This window comes from Coenobita brevimanus, chromosome 22 (genome assembly GCF_032717465.1).
Source record: "Coenobita brevimanus isolate Jiangsu-jjx chromosome 22, ASM3271746v2, whole genome shotgun sequence".
Lineage (NCBI taxonomy): Eukaryota > Metazoa > Arthropoda > Malacostraca > Decapoda > Coenobitidae > Coenobita > Coenobita brevimanus.
This window is the reverse complement of record NC_136975.1, coordinates 3588076-3606219: the sequence shown is the minus strand read 5'-3', so window position 1 is coordinate 3606219 and position 18144 is coordinate 3588076.

Here is an 18144-nt window from a genome sequence, read left to right as displayed (position 1 = left end):
TTTTAATACACGGTGATATATTACACACTCGTCTGTTAAAGAGAGAGAGAGAGAGAGGGAGAGAGAGAGAGGGGGGGGGGAGGATGGAGGATAATGTAGAGGCGACGTGTGAGTATACTGGATATATCTTTAAAAATCTTTCCCACTAATTTCTTTATACTTGGTTGCTCAGTCCTGCATCATTTCAGCATGTTTACATATTTGGCACATTAATACCTTTTGAAATAGGAACAGACTTGAAAAAGCCAGTGAAGAATCGATGTATATTTAATTAATCATTTACAATAAATATTTTTTTTATTCTTAATGATCAAGGCATGCATCAATAATTTGTTCGTATATTACACACTCTTAATGCCCTTTGAAATATTGCAAGCTCAGTCTGTCCACTACATGACAGAGAGAGAGAGAGAGAGAGAGAGAGAGAGTGAGAAAGAGAGAGAGAGAGATTCATATGGAAATTAAATGCGTGTGTGATTAACGTATCATTTGCAAAAGATATAGCTAAATGAACATGACCCCATCTCATTAGTGTAAATATATATACAGTATATATATATATATACAGTATACATATATCTGAAATACCATGTTGTAGCTCTGCATCCTTTCCATGGCACTTCCGAGTCATCAGCATCACGTTTTAATAATAATTGTTGTTATTATTCAGGATTCAAAATGAGGATCTGGCAAATTTAGGTCAGGTTAACGTGAGAACAGTCTAGTCAGTTACACAGCCTTACGGGTTGCCTCAGTGATTGAAAAGTCGGTCACATTATGAGTCGATGGATCATTCAAGTTTTTTTGTCAGAGGATGTAATTACAGTTTAATTCTAGCTACCAGGCTGTTTTATTCACCTCTCCATTCCCAAGGTGTGGGTTTAAATACAGCCTTCATTAACCTTCTTCACTACTAAAGGACTCTTCAAAGCCATCAAAAATCGTCTAGCAGCAGCAAAATTAAAGTACAACATCTCAGCTTAATTAACGATAAACCCTTAACATTAGTTCGCTTATAGATTTATACCTTAGAAAATCCACAGGCACATTGCATTCTCTCTCCAACAACAAAATACTTAGTCATATACAATGCAACGTGGAAAGCGCTTATATCCAACGACACTATTATTATTATTATTATTATTATTATTATTATTATAGGTACTTGTATGTAATTATTTCTTTTTAGATTCTTGAAACTAGGTTAATGAATACCATGTCTTTCTCTTCCACTTTGAAAAATTTCTCCTGAGCTGAACTAAGTGTCTGAGAGTAGCAAGATTAAATTACGAAACACATCATCAAAAAGGTTGTTATTTCACACTAAAAAAAAGAAAAAGAAAAAAAAAGTTTCATTCCTTTTAGTGTAATGACGCTCTCAATAATTCCTTGCCACCTCTTAGTGGTTTTATTCAGTTAAATGAAGATCTCTTGCAGTAAAGGGGTGCTTTTACACAAGCATCTTTAATCCTTTCACTACGATTTTTTTTTTTTTTTTTTTTTTTTGCTACCACCTGAGGATTTTACTCATCCTCATGGGAGACTCATCCAGGTGAGGGGTCAGCAGTATCCTACACGCCTGCAAAACGATGTGAAAAATTCCTCACGTTCCTGTAGTCAAGTAAACTGTTCATATTCAAGGAGACAGGACCATCTCTTTAAACAAAATTGTCCACCTTTGAACTGACCCAGTGATTTTGCAAAGGCGTACAGAAGCGCGCTATCCAGTATGAAAAGGAAAATAATACAATGATCTAAAGGATAGGTTAGGTCAGGTTAGTGTGAGCCTGGTTAGGTTAGCGGTAAATAGGTTAGATTAGGTGAAGGTAAATAAGATTGGGTTAACTTACGGAAATTTACGTTAGGGCTGGAAAATATGGCACTGATGAGAGTAATTTCTTTTATCAATGGCGTTCTAAGATGGTGTCCGTCTGTTCTGGATATCGTTGGGGACTGTAAACAAACTCCGATTTTTAAACTCTTTTCTCCACAGAAAGAAATAAAAACATCGATACTTGAAAACGCACTCAGAAAATACTCAAAGAATCCCATGAGGAGCTACAGAAAAAGAAGAAAACTGTAAAATTAGATGGTCCTATTTCTCCATAAAAATTACCCATAGCTTTTAAAATTTAGTAATGGAAGGAATTGTCTCTGTTTTATAGGACTTATGGAGTATAAGTTTGTGTGGATTGTTTGTCCTGTGTAATGGAGCAGAGAAAATTGAAGGGGTCATTGATGGGTGGGTCTATGAATTGCCCATCTTACTGGATAATCTGTTGCTATTTCTTATGTGGATTCCTTTGGGTATTTCTAGATCCATACCAACCTACATATCGATGAGAAATTGTACTAGGATGATAATAATGATATTTCTTTTACTCTGCTTTTGTTTGTGGGTTTGTTGTTTGCAAGTTCAGTTCCTTCACGTCTTTTCTATCATCATCATCATCACCATCATCACTATTACCATCATCATCATCATCATCATCATCATCATCATCACTGGTGTTATAAACATCATTCATTTTTTTTCTTTTGTGGTGTACTAATTTTTTCTTCCCATTACCCAAACACATTATATTTATTTATTTATTTTTCTTTTTACGCTGCTTGCCCTCCTCCCCCCTCTCCTGAAAACTACAGCCCCCACCCCTCGCACTACACCTCGTGACACAATCTTCGCCTTCATTACCGAACAACTCATTCTCAACTTTCCTTCTAAGAGTCTTACCACTTCTTTCTTTCGGCTACAGTTTCGCTAAGTATACTCCTCCATCGCACTCAGAACACCTTGTAAAACGATGAAGGATTTTTTCTCGAATTCCTAAGACCTACAACTTGAAGACACCGTTTTCCTTTTCTTTCTCTTTCTTTCTTTGGTTTTTTCTTCTCATTTTCATTTTCTTCTTCTTGTTCTTGTTGTTGTTGTTGTTGTTGTTCTTCTTCTTCTCCTCCTCCCCTCTTTTTTTTCATTTTCTTCTTCTTCTTCTTCTTCTTCCTCCTCCTCTTCCTCCTCCTCCTGCTCCTCTTCTTCTTCTTCTTCTGCTTAATTCTTCCTGCAACTTAACGATATCATTCAGCTTCAAGACGTGTTTTCCATTTTGTTTTTGCTCTTACCAGTCGATTTTACTCAGCTGTGGAGAGGCTTTTCAAACTGGAAGGGTTAGATTTATCCTTCATTAAGCCTGCCAAACGTAAAATAAATCGTCTGAGGGCAGCTTGACAACGATTGTATTTTTGTTTTGGCATCATACAGAACGGGTCAAGAGGACACCGTAGCATTATTTTTTTTCACATCGTACTGAACGGGTCAAAAGAATACCGTAGCATCAGAAGGAGTTAATGAAGTCTATAATTTACACTTCCTATTCAGAAAACCCACTCCTGAGCTGAAAAAAATAGTCTGTGAAGAGAAACGCTGAAATATAGGTTACATTATCGTGTTGAAAATCTTAAGGTTTTTATCTATATGCGGATATATTATTGCTCTTTTCGACTAGGAACGCTGGCCACCCTCTTCAGTCCGATGGTGAAACTTTATAATTTATTCCTACTACCACCAGACGCTTTTCCTTCACTTGTGTCGGACGTATTGTAGAGAAGGGGTTAGTGAGGGCCATATCTAACCCCTCCAATCAGAAAAGTCTCCCTTAAGCTGAAGAAAATCGTCTGGTCTTAGTAGGTAATGGAAGACAAGATACGTCAGCGATGCGAAGTGGTTTATACTGTGAGGTTCAGAACATAATTATTAAACAAAAATATAATGTGTGAGCAATATTCCATCCGATTTATCCTGGTAATAAGGCGCTGTTCTTACCATTTATCAGTTAACTAACATCTTATCTCACATTTAACAATACTCTTTACCACTTGATATTGCTTGTTCATGTATACAGTATCTTTTCTCACTAATATCTGCTAATAATATCTCACTTCCTACTACTATAAGATATTGATTCATTTAACTCATCATTATCTTGCCTCATTAAGAAACTATCCCATTATTACAGTCGCCAAAGGTGGATAATTTTCTCGCTACTCAAAGCCTGCCGATCTTTAGGGGTATATTTCTCATCATTCTAAAGTATTTGTTCCTGTGCTTAGTAATCCTGAGTCACTAATGTCTGCCAACAATATGACAGCATTGTATCCAACCTTGTTAACTTCTGCCAACAACATACCATCACTGAGTACTGTCTCGCTAGCTTCTGCCAACAATATTCCAACAATGTATCCTATCTCACTAATTTCTCCCAACGATATACTGTCATTGTATCCTATCTCGCTCATTTCTGCCAACAGTATATGTGTCTGTCTAATTAATACCCAATCTTGCAATACACTTACCATTCTACTACATTTCTCGCAGTTTATACACTAATCTATAATGCTCTTCCACTCCACGTCACATTACCCTGTGTGTAGTGTGTCCTGCGCCTCCAAAACCCTGCCCCAACATGCACCACTCTTAAAGGAGACCCTGCAGGACCACACCATAAAATATTCTCATCTCATGCGTGCCACCCCCACCCCTCACAACCACCCCTCCCTCACCCAGCACGCTAGGATCCCCCTCGCACTCATCTCCCTTATCCCACTCCGCACTCTAGTACTCCCCCATATCCACCTCTCTCCACCCCATTCCACATCCTAGTATCCTCCTCATACACATTACCCCCATCTCACTATTCCGCAACCAAGTACACTCTTCTCCTCCCTCCAGTACCCGACAAGCGTCCCCTCAGTACAAGCATTAGCCCTTTACCACAACACGAAGTCTTTTAAATTCTACCTTCCGCCGGACAATTCTGATGAAATTAGGGAACCTTTTTACAGCGTGGGAGTTAATGAAGGCAATATCTAACCTCGCAAGATCGAAAAGTCTCTCCCAGTCTGATAAATCGCCCTGGAGATAGCAAGGATTTAAAAAAAAATGTTCTCGTGCTAAAAGGTTAAAGGAGAGATTGTAGGACCAAAGCATGAATACATTCTTTTCTGCCTGCGCTTAGTACAAGGATTAACTATACTCGTTTCACCTAAACCTGGTCCAGTTTTCGTCCTTTTGTTGCTCATTTCACGTAGCTTGGTAGCATACGAGTAAAAGGACAATATATCTACACACTTCCATAACAATGCTTCGTGGCCACGACGTATTCTAGTGTTAATCGATTGTTACATCTCGTCATTCAAAATAGAGATTTAAATTTGGGTTAAGTTAGAGTAAAAAGAGTATAGTATTCTGAGCTCAACAAATTACACAACCTCTCATGTTCTGAACTCACTTGTTTCTAAGGCCAATATATATATATATATATATATATATATATATATATATATATAGAGAGAGAGAGAGAGAGAGAGAGAGAGAGAGAGAGAGAGAGAGAGAGAGAGAGAGAGAGAGAGAGAGAGAGATAGATATCAATCAATCATTTCCTGTGGCACCCCACGGGATGCATAGGGTCTCAATGAACTCTCTCCACCAATATTTGTCTCTTGCCATCTCCTTCAGGTCCCACCAACACTCCTCTCCTGCTTCTTTTTTCATTGTCCTCAACCAGGTTTCCCTCGGCCTACCTCTACCTCTTCTTCCTCTAGCAATCCACTCTGGCACATCCTGTATTAAACAACCTTCTTTTCTGTATATGTGCCCCAGCCACTTCCAGCGAGACAGTCTCACATATTCATTAACTGGTTCCACTCTCGTAATATCCCTTACTCTTTCATTTGTAACTCTGTCTTGCCACTTTACCCCAAGAATCCTTCTCAGTATTTTATTCTTAAATCCTAATACTTTCTGATCTGTTGCAATTGTACTGTACCATGACTCATGTCCGTAAATTAAAATGGGTCTAACCATGGACTTGTAAATTTTCACTTTAGTATATACCGAAAGCATATTATTATTCCAAACAGATTTCAACATTCCAACAGCTCGCCAAGCCTGTCTAATCCTCTCCTCAATTTCATTGTTTAATGATCCATTAGATGATACAATCGTTCCCAGATATTTAAAGTTTTCTACATTCTTTACCACATTATTCCCAATTACACAATCGATTTGGTTCTCCACGTTCATATTAATAATTTCAGTCTTTCCACAATTTATTACCAATCCCACTTTTTCTCCTTCCTCCACCAGACAATCAAGCACCCTCTGCATCTCGTAAATACTTCTGCAAATCAGTACAATATCATCAGCATAGTCCAAATCCATCAGCTTCTTATTTTCTTTCCAGTTAATGCCAGTATATATACAGTATATATATATATATATATATATATATATATATATATATATATATATATATATATATATATATATATATATATATATATACTGGCCGTAGGAACAAGGTACATAACAGGATGCTAGAGCCTCCTTGCTAAAAAATCTTAAATTCCACTGAGAAAAATGCGTTCACGATACACCAGGAAACAAACCAATTCCTAACAGACGAAACCTGAAACAGAACTACGCTTTCCCAATATTAACACTTCATGTGTTTTTGTCTCTACATTTCTCCTCTTTTCATTCCTTTTTCTTTTAACTAGTCCATGATCTACAATTATTATTATTATTATTATTATTATTATTATTATTACTGAACGAACTGAAGTATGTGAGTGAGATTTCTATACCTCTTTCACCTTAACTTGGCCCAGATTTTCGTCCTACTGCAGCAAACATCACCTACAGTAGCTTAGACCAAGAAAAGAGCAGTACTACGGCTCTAAACCCTTTCCATAACACTTCTTCATGCCTGGCGTCGTATTCTGCTGTAATATGCTTGTCGTCTAGCCGGTGTTCTCGCTTTACGTGATCTTGTGTGCTTTCTTTGTTTTTCTTTTTTCTCGCCAATGTGCTCTTTTGAAATGCGTATCTTACTTGTATGTAATATTTACTATCCAAAAGCAGTACCTTCAGTCATCGGTACTTAGTTAATACTTCTTTCCCATTTTTGTTTCCGTTTATCAAAATGGTCATATTCTCTCTCTCTCTCTCTGTCTGTCTGTCTGTCTCTCTCTCTCTCTCTCTCTCTCTCTCACACACACACACACACACACACACACACACAAACACACACATTATCTGTTCATTATCCCTGGCATATCACTCACTTTCCACATGTATACATCTTCCCCCGCACAACTGACTATCCCTTCCACGTCTTGCCATCTTCCCCCTCTCTCATCCGTCTTCCTCCTCGTCCTCCGCTTCCTCTTCCTTCTCCTCCTCCTTCCCGTATCAGCATCAGCAACCTCATCATCATCATTCTCCTTCTCTTCCTTCTAATCTCCCTCTTCCTCCTCCTCCTCCTCCTCCTCATCTTCCTGTCCCTTCTCCTGCTACGTCTCCTCCTCGTCCTCCTCCTCATCTTCCTCTTCCTTCTCCTGCTACGTCTCCTCCTCCTCCTCCTTCTCCTCCTCACCTCTACATTTATTCCTGCTCTGCTCTTGCACTCAAAGCCACTTGCACATTCCTCGATATATTGACTTGTGAGGTAATTGTGACAGATGGCGGCCGTAATGACCCAATGCAAAATAGAAACTGTAAGGAGAGAGAGAGAGAGAGAGAGAGAGAGAGAGAGAGAGAGAGAGAGAGAGAGAGAGAGAGAGAGAGAGAGAGAGAGAGAGAGAGTTCAATAGCGCTAAATATTTCCAGCTCGTGACCAGTCCAGGCAGTATGGTCTGGATCCTGGCCTCTATCTATTTCATGTCGCCAGTTTTTCATACAACAGCAGCAGCAACAACAACAAATACGATCAACAAAACTTAAACACAGACACACAGCAATTTACCAGCCAACAAAGCTCCAGGTCCAGGTAGAATTCTTCCACTAGTTTTGAAAGTGTTCCCCCAAACTTTCTCCTGTTCCAGCTAAATTATTCAGAGTATGCACACGGACACTCCCACCAAAAAGTTCTCGAACGCTGTAAGCACTATGCAATTCGGTAAAATGGACGAAGAATCTGAAAATAGGTCTCTCTCTCTGCTGTATTGTAACTTAATGCTATGTTTCAGCAGTAACTGTTGGCCACACTACACGAATTTAATGACATACAATAGGGTCACTTGCAGTCAGGCACAGTAGACGTTCCGAAATGACAAGCCCCATTCTGCTCATTCCCACATCCATCGTGCCAAGGAGTTCGAGAAGTTTTTGGTGAGACTGTACATTTTCATTCCCGTATTCTCAGAAAGAAGCCAACATCCACCCAGTTCCAGTGATAGGAAGTTCCTCTGATTCCTTTGATTACAGACCAATAGCTTTTACCGTACATTTTCTTTTAGTAAAGAATTTGAAATTGTCTTTACTATGCACAATGTTGAACATCCCGATTCCAGCAACTTTAACAGTGACATATAGTATAGTTTTCGCCATAAAAGATCCACGGTTGATATACACAGTCTCATTACTCAAACAATCCTTCAGTCAACTGGCTAGCATGGAGAAACCTATGCAGGAGCCCTTGATATTTATAAAGCTTTTGGCGATGTGGCACCGTTTCCTGTTATTCAGACTCCCTTGCATTTTTTTATTTTTTTATCCCTCTGGTTTCCTCATATCTCAGCGACAGAAAAATAAGAAACGTGAACCCAGTTGACTGCAGACTGAAGTTATCCTCCTTCATCCACTATCCTCTTTCGTGGAACAGGGAGGGTGGTAAAAGAATGTTTATATATCCGGGCAGTGGAGTAGCCAAGTCATATCGGTGCAACCACGTGAAGGCGTCCCTCTCCCGGCACCCAAGAGGTAATTGAAGTCTATATTTAATTCTTCAAAAACAAAAGTCGCCTCTGAACTAACTGAAAAGTATTAGGAGACAGCAAGAGTAATATACTGTACACTATATTGTCTACACCACCTGCCAAAAGGGGTTAACTTATCATATGTAGAAATTAACACCCCTCAGCCCAAGCGAAAAGGATCCATAGTGAGAGTAAAAGTTAAAGAGAATTCATGTTACCTCCCTTGTGGCTGGGGCAACTCTAGTACTAGTTCTAGCTTACGCCTGACGATTTCATTCAGTTGAGAGAGAGAGAAAGAGAGAGAGAGAGAGTTAGTGCTGTTACCAATGGCCCTTTCATGCTCGGGACAACTCACACCAAGTTTTATTCCTCTAAGAGAGAACGTAGAAGCCTGAGTGTGTTAATTCTAAGGCTCCTATGACTCACTCAGCTGAATAAAATCGTCTGGGGTAAGCTGGGAGAAAATGCTAGAGTTGTCTCAGCATGAGAGGGTTTGCTGTGAAAATGGCGAGTTCTGTTCATTTGAGACTCAGATTGCGCTAACACGACAACAGTGCCATATGTGTCTCTAATTAGCTCTATTTTGCCCCCCCCCCTCTCTCTCTCTCTCTCTCTCGTACAGTGTTTGTCTCCAAGACAAACACTGTACGAGTATTTGGCCGCACGGGTGGGTGCTGGAAAAACGTATGGTACAGACACACAGGATCAACGTTGCAAAGGCAGGACGGATACAAAGTTATACCATTACAAAGATACAGTTCATCAACATTGCAGGAATACTCAACGATAGCATTACAAAGTTACATTCACAACGTTGCAAAATTTTCGGAGTTTACTGTACGCAATTTCCTACCGCCAACCTCACAAAAGTAGTTCGTTGGATATTACATGGCTCCAATTTTGCAAAGGTGCATATTCATAAAGGAAAGAAAACCGCTACTGAGTCAGCGTCGCAAAAGTTTATAAATTTTTCTTACAGTTTAAACTTCTGCGTATATATATATATATATATATATATATATATATATATATACCACACGCAGAGAAGGCATCAAATTTAACACTGATTTACTGTCCCAGTTAGTATATTGTTGCTCTGTGCGGTACTGTGATTTGCGTTAGGTAGGTTGTTAGGCTACATTAGGTAAATTTAGTATAGGTTAGGTTAGGTTAGTCAGGTTAGGTTAGCTAACAAAGTTATTTTAGGTTAGGTTAAGTTAGGTTAACCTAACGTAGGGTGGGTTCAGTTACAGTAGGTTAGGCTAGGTTGGGTTCAACTAGATTAGTTTAGATTCGGTTTGGTTTTCGTTCAGCAAACTTCGTTGTTGGTCTTTTTATGCATTAACTTTTTTTTAGATCTCCACACGTAGAATGGAAATACACTGTACTCCCACAGTTACTTTCTTCTTCTTCTTTTCTTTTTTCTCTCATTCAAACACTTTTCAGTTTCGCACCATTCCTTTATTTCATCACGAATTTCCTTCGGAGGCAGAATAATTTGTTCCTTGGGCGAAAACTCCCATACGCCTTATTCTCGGTTTTCTACATAAATTACATGGGTCATAGGTCAAACTACACAGAGACAACATTATGAGCGGACCTATATTCTTGTAGTGTTCATTTATCAGCATGGCAAATTTATAGATGTACACTGGCTGTGTGGAGGCCATCTTGCATTCCCCTGAGGCGGCTGGCAGTCTTTACCCCCCTTCTCTCTCTCTCTCTCTCTCTCTGTAGTTTTCATTCTGATATTCGTTTCTACTCTTATGTCCACAGTTACATCAAATGCATCTGTTCATCTCGAAGATTGAGCTGTAGCAAGTGATTACCGTAATACTAGAATATGTAGCTAGTCACGAAGAAGTGCTATTGGATGGATGTAGAGCCGTAGTACTGTCTTATTCGGCCACTGAGCTACAAGAAATAAGCTGCACAAACACGAAGGTGGCCTAGTTAAAAGAAATGAACTGTAATAAGGAAATAGGGTTAAAGACGGCTATATTTCATCCCTTCAGTTCTAAAAGCTCATCTTAATCTGAATCAAACAGGCTTAAACTAACCAAAATAAGAAAAACGTGCTGGAAGTGAAGAGGCAAATGTGTATATGTATTTCACAGGCAAAAGTAATTCATATCTCGAACATTGATTTCCCGTCTGAATATACACTCTTGCTTGGTGCGGTGCTTTGTGGGGTGATGGAGAGTAAGTGGCTGGTAGAAATACTGTGTCTTGACGATTTTATTTAGGTATTTTTTGTTTATTTATCAGTATGTCTATCTTTCTATCTAACTATCTGTCCATCTGTATACCTATCTATCCATCCATCAACCTATCCATCTATCAATCCATCTATCCAACATCTATCCATCTATCTACCAATCTATCTATCTAACTATTATCATACATTTCAAGGCGAGGAGGTATTTCTAATTTTGGTCTACTTTACGTCAGATTTCTTTATCAAGCTTAGAAGAGCTTTCTAATATGAAAAAAAATATATATATATATATGTCTCGAGCTCCAAGACATAAAGAGTACAAATGAGAAGAAAGAAAATGCAAGACAAGACAGAACACGAACATCATACAATTAAACAGAAAACAAACAGAAAGGCAAAAGACGAAGAAGAAGACGAAGAAGAAGAAGAAGAAAGGCAAGCTGACCAAAGAAATCTACAAAGGAAAGAGAAATGAACACAAGATATGAGTAGCAACATTAAGGCAAGCAAACCAGGAAGGAAGTAACGCAAACCCCAGGAATCAAAGAAAACAAACACAAACAGACCATGAAGAGAGGAAACAATGTAATACCCGAACACTGAGGCAAGGAGACGAAAAACCAGAACACAAACGAAACAACAAGAAAGGAAAACGAAAAATTAAAACACAAACAGTAAGACAGGTAGACTAGATGGTTCAGAAATAAAGTAGGTGAATATACAGTAGTACATAAAGGAATTAGGAACACAAGAACGCAGACGAATACGATAAAGAAACAGGAAATTGGAAATAAAAATCATTTAGAAAGGAGTAAGAACAGCCGAATCAGTGGAACAGGTCAACCACACCACCACACAACCACACAATACCACAACATCACACCACACAATACCACCACACCGCCACACAATACCACCACATCACACAACACAGACACAGCCCACCACCACATCACTACGATCAGAACCCATGCATGAGGTCCTCCACACACACACACACACACACACACACACACACACACACACACACACACACACACGCACGCCACACCACTTCCACGCCACACAACACCAGCACCGCCTTTCAAAATCATTTTCCGTGGCACATTCGGCGCCCACAGACACCTCCTCTTACTTACTGCCATTACCTCCTCTCCTGTTCTCGGCTTGTTATGTTGCAGTTTGCTCTCCACGCTTCCTCTTATTCTCTATTTCGGGACGAGGTTCCTGGTTCCGCTTTCACTCACTGTCTCCTGGCATTTCGGAAAGGGCATCGAAATTACTGTTTTGCATGTCTTCTGTGTCTTGTTTCCTGTTAAAATTTTTATGTTTTAATGGTTTCAGCTTGGGGACGTTTTTTTTCTATCATTTTAATATGGTGCCACGGGACCGTATTATCTACCATCGGAGAGACATTTCGAACTGGAGGTATTTACTGACTCCCTTCACTGCTGTGGTACTCTTCAAAGCAGAATAAAATCGACGGATAATAACAAGGATAAAATAAACATAATATCCTTGCTTTGAAACGTTAATCACTGGCAGTTTCGTTCTAGACCAGCATACTAGAGCGACAGAAACTCGATCTGGATGCAGAACAAGAACCAAGAGTAATTTCATCGTATTTTATTTACCAGTTTTGTTATTTTTTGTCCGTAACCTAAACGTATATTGCTCAACGAATTGCCTGTTATACTGTAGGGAATTACTCGTGGCGGCCTTGCTCCTAAATGAACATAAAAGAGCACTGGAGAATATACGAGTTTTGGCGTTTAGTGATACTGTAAAATTTCTCGTGGTCATTCTTGTATACACGGTTTGGTGGGCTTTGATATTGGACGCTTAGGTTCCAGACCAACGTATTTTGATTTTCATGGGTAATTTTAATCTCAAATCGGGGATCAACGGCCGGATTTATTTGCCTTACTCTTCACGTCAGCATTAAAGGAAAAATAAGCCATATAGAAGTACTTGTTATTTTTTAGTACTGAAAAATGGAAAGCTAACACACTTACGTTCAGTGATTCAGTGTAGCTTTTATCAGTAACTGCATACACTAAGTTTTCATTTGCTTCCTATTCTCATCGAACTGGAGGCAACGCATTGGTTACACGTTACAACATCGAAATAGTGTTCAGCGCCCAGTGGAGTTCCGAGGATTATCAGGCTGTGTTTGGACTCTTTTGACAGAAGTGTGATACAGCGCAGTGTCCAATTAAACCCCCGAATAGTGTGGGTCTTTTAAGCTAGATTTTTTGTCAGTATTAGTGTTTCATGCGCCCTGGGTGAGACTTTTCCACCTAGATTCTGTGATGACCTTTGCATTAGAGTTTTGTAATTAATATCTTTTATCCAGTTTAGGAAGGACATTTCAGACTAGAAGCTGTGACATCTTTTGCATTAGGAGTTTGTTACTACTACTGTTGTATTCAGGTTGGGAGAGACTTTTCTATCTAGAGAGGTTACATAGCGTCTTCATTAATGCCATCAACACTAGAGGGCTCACTTAACATGGATCAAATCGTCTGGTATTCAATAAGAATAGGACAGTAAATATATTTTCGGGTTCAAAGGGTTACAACAGAAACGAGACAGTAAGTTTTGTTTTACTGTTTCTCTTGTTTTTGTAGCCCCAGGTTCATCTGAAATCTGAGCCCGGTGAGCTGCAGGCTTAAACTGTTCTTCACCTACGGCCTATCATCATCCTTTAGGCGGACAGGGAAGTAGATGAGGGACGTTTGTATTACTAGGCAATTCAGACGCCCAATGATATCAGTGCCACCATGTGAAGGCGTCCTTTTTCAGTACCCAAACTTTGTCTACTGTAATCCAATCAAATAATCTTGTAAATTCTTCTGAGAGAGATCACATCACGTATTCATTTCTTTAATTATTGCGAATTAAGAACATCTTATGGATATGGTAGCCATCTTGGATGCCATCTAGGATTCCCAACTTACAGTAGTTGGTTTCCAAGGTTGTGCACCTGGATATTGTTCCTGGTGGTCCAAGGATTAAAATGATATGTCACAATCTTTTATAACACTCCATGACTACTGAACCCTACTTGCTCCCTGGGCATTGCTATCTCCGAATGATTTCATTACGCTTAGGAGAGGGCCCTACTAATGGTGGGATTAATATTAAGCGTGTCTGAACCCTCCCAATCGAAAAGTCAAGCTAACCGGAGTGAAAATGCCCAGCAGCTGCAAGAATAAAAAAAATATATATATATACTCCCCCAGCCTGCAGGGGTTAACACACCACATCAAAAACTCCCGTTGGTTGAATAGTACTAATAATACCTGTAGTTAACGTGACAAATTGCTATTTTTGATATTCTTTTATCAAAATATGTATTTGATGATATGGTTAAGATTTCGACTTTTTTCACATAGCTTTTGAATATTTTTTACCATATAATTGTTACCTATAAAGCTCAGCAGAACTGGGTATATCTATCTTTTTTCTTTTTTTCTATATATATATATATATATATATATATATATATATATATATATATATATATATATATGTTCGACTCTGGGCAAAGGCTTCAGGGCCTATATCTCGGGGCAGTAGCCAATCCCAAGGCCCAGTAGTCCTCCTACACCTCCACAAGTCACCACTTCGGCGCTAACACCCACCGTCCATATTAAATACATGCTAAGGCTGTCTCATACAGGACTGGTGTATTGGTATTAGCGGGGGTATTTTTACGACATGTCGGCGGGTCATCTGGTAGATCAGGAAAGTCTGCTTTTATGAAATTCAAATCCTTAAACTGTTCCCTGCCCCAGTTGTCTATATATCTATTCCTACGCCTATCTATTTGCCTATCTATCTATCTATCTGTGTGTGTGTGTGTGTGTGTGTGTGTGTGTGTGTGTGTGTGTGTGTGTGTGTGTGTGTGTGTGTGTGTGTGTGTGTGTGTGTGTGTGTGTGTGTGTGTGTGTGTAGTTAAGATGTACAGTAGACAGATAAGTAGATAAATAATAAACTAAATAAATCGATGTATTTTCCCGTATTTTTGTATGTAGTAATATATAAAATTCATGATCAGTGAATTATTTTTCTCTATCTTGTTATCAATCTATCTATCTATCTATCTCCTTATCTATCTATCTATATACCCATCCATCCCTCGAGCAGTCTCTCTATATATTTCAGTCTATCGGTTTGTCTATCTATCTATTTGTCTATCTATGTATATGGAAGTGACATAAAAACAGAATGAATAAAGACGGGATGGTTTTCGAAGACTTTCCCATTCTTCGAATCTCTAAAGCAATATTCCAGAGGTTGAGGCGTTTTATCTTTTCCTTCCTTGTCTTCCTCCTCCTCCTCCTCCTCCGTGTCTTCCTCCCACTCCTCCTTGTTCTCCTTCCCTCTTACCATGTTCCTCTTGCTCCTCGTCATTCCGCCTGATTCGTTTTTTTTTTTTTTTCTTAACCAACTTTTTCTTCTACGTTTTTTTTTTACGCCCTGTTCTTTTCTCACATACCTGTCAAGTTGTTTAATGCTTCAGTCACCATTTTCTTTCTGTTTAATTTAAGGATGTCATTACCAGCCGCGATAGAGAAGCTGTGTGTGTGTGTGTGTGTGTGTGTGTGTGTGTGTGTGTGTGTGTGTGTGTGTGTGTGTGTGTGTTAGCACGATAACTTCGCAACCGCTCAACATATCATCAATTTTACAGGTGTGAAGTAGGGAAAAAGCAATCACAAGTCTGAAATTGGTGAAAGTAGGTCAAGGTCTGTCTGTCTGTTACCACGATAACTTCGCAACCGCACAAGATATCATCACAAAATTTTACAGGTGTGTAGTAGGGATGAAAATCTCCTATGAATTCGAAATCGGTGAAAGTAGGACAAGGTCAAGGTCATACTCCGAGCCGCGCTAAACATGTTTCAGCTGGAGGCTGGTGATTCCCCCCTTGGGGGTGCCTCTGATTTGCTTTGTTTTTGCTGCTACTATACGATTTTATTTAGAAACGTAAATCACCCAAACAATGAAGGGGTTTATGAAGTTGTATCTAATCACTGCAATTCATAAAGTCTCCTCTTTGTTACATAATACCGATCAGAGGGGAAAAGACTAAATAAAAATGACGTTACCATGCTGAAGAGGTGAACTGCACGTCTGTTTTAGGAAATGCATCTTCCATTGCTAGAGTTCCCCAGAGTCTCTTTACTTCCGTCACTCTTAATTTTCTTTTTTTCAGGTTCTTTATTTCCCATGTAGTACAAGCCCCACATTCGTTAGGAGGTGAACGCTGTCTCTGAAGGCCAAGCTGGAAAAGGCACACGAGAGATAAAAAAAAAAAAAAAAAAAAGGATACAGTGAAGCAAACATGGGGCAAAAGTTACAATGCTGTAGGGGAGGCGGTGGCTCAATCGGTAGACAGTTGGCCTGCAGTTCTAACGGACCCGGGTCCAAATCATGCTGAGGCAGGGAACAGTTTACGGATTTGAATTTCATAAAATCAGACATTACTGATCTACCAGAAGACCCGCCGACATGTCGTAAAAATACCCCCGCTAATACCAATACACCAGTCCTGTATGAGACAGCCCTAGCATGTATTCAGTATGGACGGTGGGTGTTGGCGCCGAAGTGGTGACACGTAGAGGTGTGCGGTACGTAGGAGGACTACTGGGCCTTGAAAGGAGGCTCTGAAGCCTATGCCCAGAGTCGGTCACATTAAAAAAAAAAAAAAAAAAAAAAAAAAAGTAAATGGAACACCAGAGCAAAAAAAAAAAAAAGACCAAATACAGGAGAAAATACACATTCCACTGATATATTTCCCCCAAGGTCTTTTCCAGTCACTCCTTATCTCACTATTCTATTCCATCCACTGACTCTTCCTCAGAACTCCCTATTAACATATTCCACCTTAGGTCCCCTGTCTCCTACTGCTGTCACCGTTTCTGGCACTCCTTTTCTCACCACTTGGCCCAAAGTCTAATAAGCTTAGGAAGTCTTGTAGCACCTTTTCCATATCGATTTACTGTGCACGTTAAACCTAAATTCTCTCTTCTGTGTTTGTTATTTCTTCGTTACAAACATACGCTGCATACGTAACAAAAACAACATTGACGTTGCACATACTGTATAGAGGCAAATCGCATGGGAAGTAACACCCGTTCCATATTTATTTTTTTTCTAGTATTCTACCTGTATTCTCTCGTCTGTGCTTTATCTTTTTTTTTTTTCATTACTGAGATGGACAATATTGACTTGCTGTATACTGAATTAGTGTTATGGAGGCATCGACAAGAACACGGCTCCTTTCTCGTATTCCTCTTTCTAAAATTCTTATCTCTTTTTACTACCCCCCCCCCTTCTCTCTCTCTCTCTCTCACCAAACACTGCTTTACATTCATGCTTTTTTCCTTCACTTTCTCTATTCATTGCATATTGCCCATCCCCCCACCCGCTTTTTTTTTCTTTAATTTCGTCTTTCTTAATTTCCATCTCTGTCCCACCTCACCAGCTAATTTCCCTTCCCCCAGCTGAGCAATTATTTTCCCCTTGCTCAGGTCAACAGTTAATTTTCCCCTCATCTCATTTCATCAACAAACTTCCCCTTTCCCAGTTTACCAATAAATATCCTTTCACGCACTTCGCCAGTCAATTTCCCCTCTCCCAGTACAGCACTTATTTTCCCCTTTCCCATTTCACCAGTCAATTTCTCCCATTCTCAGTTCACTAGTTAATTCATTCAGTTCATTTGTGTATGTCCCTCCTCAAGATCACCAGAAGATATTTCCCCTCTCTCCCAGTACACCAGTCAATTTCTGTCTCCCAGTTCACAATTTATTTTCTTCTTCTCTTTCTCCATCGGTTCACAAGTTCAATCCCCCAGTGCACAAGTCAGTTCTTCCCTCTCCCAGTTCACCAATTAATTTTCCTCTCCCAGTTCACCAATTAATCTTCCCTTCCCCCCAGTTCACCAATTAATTTACTCTCCCCCAGTTCACCGGTTAGTTTCCCAGTCTTCTCAGTTTACCAGTTAGTTTCTCTTCTCCTAGTTTCTCGTCCTCTCCTCCCCCTATTAATTTCCTGGCCTAGCTGATAACTTACTCTTTAAGGAAGCAGCTGCAGTCTTGTCACCCTCAAAAACACGCAGACTCGATACATCTCCAGTACGTGTCAACTCTCCCCTCACCCTC